We start from the raw sequence: 6,604 nt of genomic DNA on the forward strand, positions 1-6,604 counted from the left end.
TTACAAATGGAAATTATAGGCTGGGAAAACTGTTTATATTTAGGGAGTTTTCACAAATTTGTCCCTTTAAAATATCCCTATAATATTCATGTTTGACATGCTTTCTCTAAGTACTTGCTTTTGAATAATCCCATTAAATGTATGCTATAGTTTTATTATAGGTCTTAATCTGTGTATATCACCTTAAGTAAAGTTAGTTTATCCTGTTTACTGCTAAATTGAGGTCAAAGTTGAACTATTTTTTCTCACCTTTGTTTTTCAATATGCAACCATCTAAAAGAATGTGTGCCATCTATATACATTCATTTTTTTTTTTCAAGATAAAATCAAATAGCCCATTGGTGTTTTGGCACAACAATTTAAGAAGTTTTTTTTAATTAATAAAATTGAGCAGAACAAATGACATCCTTATATATAAAATATTTCCCATATTTTAAAAGTTAACTTGACATGTTTTGCCACAAATTCACTGTTTTAAACCCTAAAAAATAATTTATAAATAAAAATATAGTTAAGCTTTTAGCATCTGAAATAATACAAAATGCTACTGAGAATGGAATCCAATGATAGTATCATTTTTCCATCTATCCACATAACATTCAGTCTTTGAAGGTACTTGAATCTCCACACAATAGCTTTAATTGAAAGGGATAAAGCATATTATTAAATCTGGCAGACTAATTTATCATATGCATTTATAACAAGCACTTCAGACCATTTCATTCTTTCACCTGTCCAAAATCAACATTTTCCTTAAGTTCATTAGGCTTCCTTCCATGTTATTTTTCCAAACAGGCACCATTAGTTTAAATCTCAAAGAAACAAAAGAATGTATTGTCACAAAAGGAAGAGAGAGTGCTTGTTTTGGCAGCACATATACTAAAATTGAAACACAGAGAAGATTAGCATGGCCTCTGTGCAAGGATGACACCAAATATGTGAAGAGCTTCACAGTTTTAAGAACAGGAAGAGGGGTATTGGAACTATATCAGCTAAATTTTAAAAATCCTTTTAATCAAATAACATCTCAAGCTTTACAAATTTATCATCCTGAGCTTAAATTTATAAACAAATATGAGGTCTTATTACTGAAAATGCTTTTTTACATAAAAATGGCCTTTAAACTTTTTAAATGACATTAAAATCCTTAGATATTTTCTAAGGAATAAAAAGATCAAAGCACCTGTGTCACTTTTTTTCCATTGGCATATTGACTCAAATTGCTGTAAACTTTCCTATTTAGGTGAACCATTTTATAGAACTCTACATAAAGCCATTATCGGAATTTAGGAAGAAAACAAAATTTCATTGAGGTGCAAGAATTGGCACATTTTCAGTGACTGGATATGATAACAAGTGAGATCATCAGACTCATTTGTCATCATTCACCCTCATATTCCTATTTATTCCCCTCACCACTGCCTCTTGGTAATGTGGGAGGACAGTCCCTTCATCTGGAAAATCCTGGTGTACATGGGCAATGGCGGCTTTGCAGTTGTACAGAATCATTTCATCAAATAAAATGAGAAGAGCAGTATTTTCAAGTATAGTTAAAAGTAATATTTAAAATCCCTCTGTTTTTGTTCTTTTCATTTATTTATTCAGATTAATTTACTAAAAAAAAAGACCTATTTTCCTGAACACTCTGATAGATGTTGGCATATAATCAGAAAAATGAGGCAAATACGCATTTCTGTGGAGCATCTAGTGGCCTACTGTCCCCATGTATGCTCACTCTATCCTGTTAGAAGTAGAAAAAAATCATTAAAGTAAGTATTTTCCTGACTTATTTAAAATAATATAATTTTTACAGGAATTAAATGATTTTATGTAGATGAGACATTTAAATTCCTTTCTTAGTACATGTTAAGTGTTTTATATCATTATAATTAACTATTCATCAAAGATTTGTTGACGAAAATAATACAATAATTTGAAAAAAAATTTTTGATAACCTGTTACTTCTTTTGATTTTCACAAAGAAAAGTTGTTTACCTAACCTAATTCTAACATTCACCATTAGCATTACTTTTTGTGGGAAATTTTCTTAAGCACTTTTTCATCACATGGAAAAGAGCTAGACGTTTTAGATCCTCGCAGAGTAAATTAGATAATAAAAAAAAAAAAGGTATATCTACTCCAAAATGCTTTCTGTTGAGGCATTTTGAAGTTCAGGGCACACCGTGCCAAATGTTTATTTTCTTAAATTACTTGATAAGTATTTTTTCAGGGGGTGTTTTCAATAGGTGAGACTTGTCGGCAGCCTGCCACGGTCCCCAGGGGCGCTGGTCCAACACCCCAGACAAGGGAGGTGGAGGACCCTGCACCATGAAGCTGTACCATGTCGGTGTCCTGTACAAAGGCAAGCCCAAGGCAGTGCTGCTCCAAGCCGCCTGCGGCATGTGCTCCTTCAGCTTCTTCCAGAGGTCCAGTCCTCAGGAAGTCATGACCCTCACAAATCCATGACTGTGGAGCACTCAGCGTGAGGCAGCAGAGGTTCTGTCCCAAGAACAAGAGTATCTATGCCATGTCCACGTGTGAAACCACCTCTTGCAGGAGTGGTCACTGTGGACAGTGAATTTCCATCCCGGATGGCTTTTACCTTGCTAGAGAAGGTACTAGACCAATCTCCAAGCAGGTGGATGGGATAGAGTGGCCAGTCGGATCTCTTGCTGCCATCCACTAAGCAGCCCTTAGATGGCCACCAAAGTAGATACAAGAACTGCCGAGAAGCTGACCTCATGACTAAGGTGCAGGCTGAGCTGGATGAGATCAAAATCAGGCTGCACAGCATGACAAGGTCTCTATTAGAGCGACGGAGAAGCTAGGTGACCTGGTGTCCAAATCCCAAGTGCTGGGAACAGCCTAAAGCCTTCTACATATAACATGGCCCAGCGAGAGAGCTCCTGCTGTGCAGTCATGCAACCAGCATTGTGCAGAGGTTTCTGTGCTGAAATGCCCCAGTCATTTGAATCAGTACTACAGACCTTGGAGAAGCAGACCACCTGGAAAGATCCATGTGGAGATGCTCTCATTTTTCACTTTGGACCTGCTGGCAGAAACTAAGGGGCCATGGAGGGGCCTGGAACACTTCAAATTTACATCTCTGGTGATTTTCGGAAAGATCATGTAGGGTCCTCAGAGGTATATTATTGGGCCAAATGAAACTATAAACTCTGAGTGACTAAAAAAAATCTGAAAAAATAAATCATTCTTTATTAAAAAGAAGCAAACTTCAGCCATCACAGCAAGATCTTCACACACACTCACATTTGAAACCTGGATGTTCTACTATGACTGAATAAGTTTACAGACATTCAGTATTACTACCAAGAAATTTAAAAAATATATATTTTTCATTCCTTATATAGTATGTCTAAGAAATTGACATGGAAAACTCAGTACTTAGCCAAGTTATTCTATCAACAGCGTTAGCCTGCCTGGATAATTCAGGCTCTAAAGACTTCTCTTCAATAACAGATGGCCAGTGAGAGTCTGAGCAAAATAGTTAAATTCCCCAAGCAGTGCTCTTGGCTTAGCCAATGTATAAACTGTCTTAGTTTCTTTGGAATAAAAATTTACCCAATGTAATTTTACAAGTCTGTAGATAAAGTGGATTTCCCAAGAGTACCATATTTTCCTGATTGGATCCAGAGCAAGAAACCAGATACTGCTATAGGGATGTTGCATATAGATTCTTTGTTCTCTGTACTTCAGTTATCACCTAAAAGTTTTCTGACATTATTAATTTGGTAAGTCATTAGTTTAAAAACTGGTCAAATTTTGCAACTTTGTGGGAACCTCTTTCTGGATTTCTCCATAAAAGAAAGAGAAGGGAGTTACTGGAATCAATTTTATAAAGTTGTTAATTTTCCCTAAGTAATATTATTTTAAGTGTAATTCCCACCCCCCTCCCCAAGCCCTCAGGAATCAGTTATAGGTATGGAGGAGTTCAAATGAGCACCAAAAATAAATGTACAAGCCAAAATATTAAGGCAAGGAAGATTACCTGGGTCTTTTGAAAAGCCAAGAGTTAAGTTATGGGGTTTAAGATTTAAGAACAACTATATAGGAATGTTCAGAAACCATCTGATGTTACAGGGTGCCCGAGTGGCTCAGATGGCTAAATGTCCAACTCTTTTTTTTTTTTTTTTTTTGGCTCAGGTCATGTACTCACATTTCATCAGTTTGAACCCCACATTGGGCTCTGCATTGACAGGGTGGATGGAGCCTGCTTGGGATTTTCTCTCTCTTCTGTGTCCCTATCCTTCTTGTCCACATCCTCTGTCTCACAATAAATAAACCTAAAATTTTTTTTGGAAAAGAAGCCATCTTCTGTCTTTAAATATACCATTTATTTAGACATAATTCACGATAAATTTAGCACTGTCTTTAATGTTAGAAATATTTAATTCATTTTTCTGCTAAATAACTTTTGTTTTATTTTTTTAAAAAAATTAATGTTTTATTTATTTCTGAGAGAGAGAAAAAGACAGCATGAGCAGGGAAGGGTCAGAGAGAGAGGGAAATACAGAATCTGAAACAGGCTCCAGGCTCTGAGCTAGCTGTCAGCACAGAGCCCGATGCAGGGTTTGAACCCACGAACTGCGAGATCATGACCTGAGCCGAAGCCGGGCGTTCAACCAACTGAGCCACCCAGACGCCCCAAATAACTTTTGTTTCAAAGTTTAAGTTATGAATATTAGAAAGTATGATAGTATAACTCATTCCATTCTATGTAACAGTTTCAGATAGTTAGATAGAGGTAAGGAAGGTAGATTTATGAAATGAAGTACCTGGGAGCACAGATGGAAGCACTCATAGATATATATGTGCAACAATATGGGTTTTTTTTAGACTTTGATACAGTTAGTAAAATAACTGTAAATATTTTTATCTAGTTTGTATTTTCTAGTAAAATACTGTAGACAAGAATGTAGGTTTCTGCCCAAATTCTACTTCAAATTTTAAGTACTTGATAATTTAAATTATTTTGTTTATTTTGGAAAATGAATTAACACACATTTCCAGAGAAATATTTCTTGCTTAATCCCTTGGAATGGGTATGTATAAGAGCACTGAATGAGAAGAGTGTATTAAAATCACATAAGGCATCTCTCGGTTTCATTTGTAGATATCTCTCTGCCCCCAGGATGACTGTAATTCTTCCCTAGGAATTCAGAGTTCATCAAACTTATATGGATCAAGAAGCTAAAAAAGTCCTTTGCCCAGGACAAATTTCTCTTATTTTCTGTATATATTTTATCTCATGATACCAAAGACTATAGTCCTTATAGAACATGTAGACATTTCTGATGATCTCACTACACAATCTATACTGCCATAATTTTTCCTCAGTGCTATTTCAGTCTTTCTCTTATCTATCTTTTGGGGAATACAATTACCTTCTGCTTGGATCAGTACTTCAACAATAAGCAAATGCTATGGTTCTAAATTTAGTCATGAGTCAAAGGGAAAAAAAGGAAAATGAGGATTATATAAATACTTGACAACGATAACACATAGGTACTAAATAAGTAATAGTAATTTAGTAATAAATTCTGTATAATAAACACAAACACATACAAATGTGTGGATATATAATCATAAAAAGATGGCAAAATTTATTTGGAACATCTGGTTGCCTGCTTTGCACATGTATATTCTATTGCGTTAGAAGCAGGAAAATCAGAAAAATAGGCATTTTCCTGATTCTTTATAATAATAATATTTTATTATATTTGTATACTCTGTTCATATTCTATATCTTAATTCTAGATTATGAAGTGAAAAAGCCCATTTTTACTAGGTTACTAATGCCATAGTCATTATATCTATGTTGAAACAGGTATTCATACTTGTCAGCATGACCTATCCAATAATATGACCTTTCCAATAATATTGGTAATATTATGACACTGTGAGTAGGGATTCAGGTGGCTTGAGATCTACTCCTAGTTCAGTCATTTTCTATAAAGGAATAGACAAATCATTTTTAGGTTTAGTTCTCATTACCAGGCAAAGCATTAAGAAAAAGTGATATGGAAAAACAAAGCTGAAATCAAGACTAATGGCAGAAATTGAATGAGGAAAGGGGAAACAGTGTGCCTGTGTTTGCATCTGATAATGTTAAAAATGTTGTGAACGAAGCAAGGTAAACTTATGGTAGTATAGAGCATTCAGTTCTGTTTTTTAACTAAATTAACCAATTGTGATGGTTAATTCTATGTGACTTGGCCAAAGAATGCCCAGATAGCTGGTAAAACATTATTTCTGGATGTGTTGGTGACTGTGTTTCTAGAAGAGATTAACATTTGAATCAGTAGACTAATGACAATCCTTCCACCTATGAAGTGGCATCATTCAATCTGCTGACTGCCTGAACTGAATAAAAATGTGAAGGAAGGGCAAATTCTCTCTCTCTCTCTTTTTTTTTTTTTTTTTTTTGCCATGAGCTGGGACATCCATCTTCTTCTACCCTTGGACATTGGAGTTTCTGGTTCTTATACCCTCAGACTTGAACTGAATTATATCAAAAGTTTTTCTGGTTCTCTAGCTCATAGGTGGGCCTCCATAATTTCATGTGTTAACTCCTGTAATACAT

The 6,604-nt window shown here is 35.2% G+C and overlaps 1 non-coding gene and 1 pseudogene across 1 annotated transcript; both read left to right on the top strand.

Moving 5' to 3' along the window:
* The first annotated feature begins 855 nt into the window (after window positions 1–855).
* On the top strand, window positions 856–958 carry LOC120223713. The gene has a single exon (XR_005526357.1). It is a non-coding gene; the product is annotated as a U6 spliceosomal RNA (small nuclear RNA).
* Window positions 959–2,328: 1,370 nt separating this feature from the next.
* On the top strand, window positions 2,329–3,066 carry LOC120223712 (annotated as a pseudogene).
* The last annotated feature ends 3,538 nt before the right edge of the window (window positions 3,067–6,604 follow it).

The sequence above is a fragment of the Hyaena hyaena genome, unplaced genomic scaffold (genome assembly GCF_003009895.1).
Source record: "Hyaena hyaena isolate Hyena2069 unplaced genomic scaffold, ASM300989v1 scaffold_1036, whole genome shotgun sequence".
Taxonomy (NCBI): Eukaryota; Metazoa; Chordata; class Mammalia; order Carnivora; family Hyaenidae; genus Hyaena; species Hyaena hyaena.